This window comes from Carcharhinus amblyrhynchos, chromosome 16, assembly GCF_965287045.1.
Source record: "Carcharhinus amblyrhynchos chromosome 16, sCarAmb.v2.hapA, whole genome shotgun sequence".
Classification (NCBI taxonomy): Eukaryota; Metazoa; Chordata; class Chondrichthyes; order Carcharhiniformes; family Carcharhinidae; genus Carcharhinus; species Carcharhinus amblyrhynchos.
Genome location: NC_137339.1, coordinates 43,141,908 through 43,146,478, shown reverse-complemented (window position 1 = coordinate 43,146,478; position 4,571 = coordinate 43,141,908).

The window sequence follows — 4,571 nt, the reverse complement described above, 5'->3', positions numbered from 1 at the left end:
GGCAGTTGCTTTAATAAGCATTTATGAGATGTTAATGAATGTAAATAGCATTCATGCCCCTGGGTAACTGACCCAACATTAACTACTTTTATGCTGGCGGGTTTCCAAATTTTTGCCTGCCATTGGCTTGTCTGCTCTTGCACATCACAAAACCCACAGTGGACAGGATAGAGAAATTCGCCCTTTGTTTCTACTTTGGACACAATTGGGGAATTGGGCACAAACTGCACCTGAGATTATGCTGGTTACGGTTCAGGTTTCACCTGAAATGCATTGCATAATCACAAATGTTAAATCTTTATGAACCAGTGCAGTTAGCACCATTGCCAATTTATTTCTTCTGCATTAAAAAACATTCATTAATGTCATTGAGATTATAAACCTGATGCAGTTTTATCAACACAAAGTGGGTTTTATCACATAAAAATAATCTTCAGTAAGGGTGTTTATTCCTCCACCTGTTTATAACCTGCTCTTAAATCAATGAAAATGATTCTAACAAAATATAATGAACTATTTTCCAGTTTCAGTGTGTTCGCTGGTCATATTTTTAATAAATTAAGTATTGATTAATATGTAAATGCCCCTGTGTGTCTAAGAAAACAAACTCACTTTGAAGATTCTACAGGATTGACCACAAACAAGCACAATCAATCAAATTCTGCCGAGCTCATTATTTCAATGGCCATTTTTGTGTGCTGACTTCAGGTACAATTATTTTTAAACCAGAGTTAAAGATTGTGAAACTCAATTTATGTTTGACATAACTGAGGTTTAATATTTTGCGATCTTTTGCTCTAGTTCAGATGATTGCACTGTTAGAACCAACAGGAACTAACGGAAATTCTACTCTCTTTAAGGCATAAATGTAATTATTCACCATTTATCACAATATATGCAGTGTATCAAATGCTCCAATGCTGGAAGGCAAAGAATTGCAATTTTAATATTGTGTCATCAGACTGTTATGCCTGTATAAAAGGGTATAATTTTATTCTCAAACATTATTCATCAGTGGTGTAATTATAGGTGAGGTGTCCAAGCTGCAACATAATCATTAATGTCGTGTAGTCTAACCCACAGAAGCTTTCTTATAAAAAAGCTCCAACCCACATCAGGTAATTGGTGGTGTATTAGTAATACATATGCAATTCTTCATCAGTTTAAAACATTTGTAAATAGCAAAATAGTTGTAAATATTATTTGTTATTTGCCCTTGAAGTTGAAGATTGACTTCTTATAGAACACTTTTTCCTCATCACTTCTCTTTTAGAATTGTTCTCAACTCTTCTCCAACAACTATAGCTGTTATGGTCACCAGGAAGGAATCTGCCTTATTGCGATAGATAGTTTAAATCTGCAGACTATAAAGTACGTTGCTCAAAGATTATAATGCTTTAATGCAAAAGTAGTTATGGGTGTTTATTAACCTGAGAACAAATCTATTTGTCAGTGTTGCTTTGTTTGTTTTAGCCCCTATATCAGAAGGGGAACATTTAGAGACAGTGATCATTGTATCACGGCATTCAGGTTGACTACAGAAAAAGCCAAAGAGTAATCCAGAATAAAATTAATTAATTGAGGGATGGCAGATTTCAATGGGTGATAAAGGATTTATCCCAAAGAAATTGGAATCAGCAATTAGCTAAAAAAAACACACTGTAATGGAATAATTGCTGCATTTACAGAGGAGGTAGTTTGGATACAATTGAGGTAGATTCTCTCAAGGAGGAAAGGTAGGACAAACAAATCCAAAATTCCCTGGGTGAAAAAGAGAATCAGGGCAAGATTAATCTAAATAGACGACTGCCTTTTAAAAAGGTCCGGTTGATAATACAAATGAGGGCTAGATTTGAAATAGAAAATTGAAAAGGAAAATGAAAAAGAAATAAAGCAGCAAATGAAATATATGAGAAAAGACTGGCAGCCAACAAACATAAAAGGGAATCAGGAAATCTTCTATAGGCATATAAATTGTAAAATGAGGAGTAGGGCCAATTAGGAGCCATAAAGAGGATTAATGCATGAAGGCAGAAGGTGTGACTGCAATATTAAATGAGTACTTTGCATCTCTTTTTATCAAGGAAGAAGATGCTACCAAAGTCAAAGCAAAAGAGGATATAGTTGAGACAGTATGTGCTAAGACGAGGTATTAGAAAAGCTGGTTCAACTTAAAAGTTGATAAGTCGCCATCATTGTATTGAATACATCAGTGACAATCTTCTAATCCTCTTTAGATACAGGGGTGGTGCTAGAAGCCTGGAGAACTGCAAATGTTACACTGTTGTTTGAAAATGCTCATATTGTACTCCTTATACACCTCTGGCTTTCTGGTCAAATTTCTTTCCAAATTGTTTTTCAAGTTTGCTGATGACACCACTGTAGTGGGTCAGATCTCAAACAATGGTGAGACAGAGTACAGGAATGAGATCGGGGATCTGGTGAACTGGTGTGACGACAATAATCTCTCCCTTAATGTCAACAAAATGAAGGAGACAGTCATTGACTTCAGCAAGTGTAGTGGACAACATATCCGTCTCTACATCATAGGGATGAAGTAGAAATGGTTGAGAGCTTCAAGTTTTGATGTGTCCAGATCACCAACAACCAGTCCTGGTCCCCCCATGCTGACGTTATAGTTAAGAAAGCCCACAAACGCCTCTACTTGATCAGAAGACTAAGGAAATCTGACTTATCAGCTATGACTCTCTCCAACTTTTATAAATGCACATAGAAAGCATTCTTTCTGTTTGTATCATAGCTTGGTATGGCTCCTACTCTGTCAGAGTGCAAGAAACTATGAAAGGTAGGGAATTTAGCCTAACCCATCACGCAAACCAGCCTCTCATCCATTGACTCTTTCTACACTTCCCACCACATCAGCAAAGCAGCCAGCAAAATTAAGGAGTCCACTTACTCTCTTCCACTTACATCCATCGGGGAAAAAGATACAAAAGTCTGAGATCACATACCAACTGACTCAAGATCAGCTTCTTCCCTGCTGCCACCAGACTTTTGAATGGACCTACCTTGCACTACACCCTAGCTATAACTGTAAACTACATTCTGCACTCTCCCCTTTCCTTTGCTATGAATGGTATGCTTTGTCTGAACAGCATACAAGAAACAATACTTTTCACTGTATACTAATACATGCGACAATAATAAATGAAGTCAAATTAAAAAAAAAGGATAAAAATCAGCAACTATATGCCAGTTATTTTAACTTCAGTGGTGGGGAAACTTTTAGAAATGATCATCCAGTACAAAATCAACAGTCACTTGACAAATGTGGTCTAACCAATGAAAACTAGAACAGACCTGCTGAGGGAATCAAGTTTAACTGATTTGATTGATTTTTTTCAAAGAGGATACAGAGATAGTTGACAAGAGTGTTATGATAACGTTTTGAATTTACTGCCTGGAAACCAATTGAATTTTTAAAAAGATTAAAGCCACATTCGAATGACTTGAAATCCCAATCAAAGATATCTGCACACATGCGTCACCATGCCTTCTACACCCTAAAGCCTTTGAAATGGAGACAAACTGTCTGTAAAGCCTCAGCAGAAAAAAATCCTTGAAGGAAAATAAATGGTAGCCAAACGCCTAAACTATTAGTAAAGCATTCAGGTGATCACTTGGATACTCAATTGGGTGTAGACGAACTATTAGACCTAATTATTCGAACATTGGAACACTGGCTGTGGGAGAAATTTACCTAGACACTGGGAAGCATTTTATGACTTTGCCATCCCGAAACCATAAAATCCTGCTCGAGGTCAACTGACCTTCCCATGCTTTGCTTCTCACTCGCTCTGATTCCCGTGGTGGGCTGGCAGGGAAAAATTCCAGCCATAATCTTAGTCATGCATCTGGACTCCACTAAACCAGAACCATATTTGGGGTGAGTGGACAGTTAGAGAGAGACTGGATTACGCACAATAAAAAGTATCATGTCCTATTTTCTCTTCAAAAAATCCTAGGAAACCTGCCTTACTGTATATTTTATAGTCATGGCATGTAAACAGTTAAATGCTCACTGAACTGGCAAGTTTCTTTGTCTAACATAAACCTGTAGAGAACATCAGATGAGGAGGGATAGGATAGCTTTCTACTTTTTCCATTCCTCAATTGATTGTGACATAGGTAATAGAATTGATATGGTGCACTCATAACTCTAGGTCCATCTGATGCTACATCCTTTATTCTATGTTGCCCCTCCTCACTCTTCCTACTAAAATATATCACTTCACACTTGTGTTAAATTTAATCTGCCACATGTCTGTCCATTCAACCATTTCTGTCCTCTAAAATGCATTTGACAAAATGCCATATAACAGGCTTGTCAGCAACATTAAAGAGTAGTGATGCACAACTGTTTTCAGATTGGAATAAGGTAGAGAGTGGAACTCCCCATGTATCATAATACCGTTTATACTGATAAATTAAATGACTTAGACTTAACTGCACAGAGCACAATTTCAAAATTTACAGATGACTCAAAACTTGGCGGCATTGTGAACTCAGTAGGACAGTGATAGACTTCAAGAGGACATAAATGGAGAGGT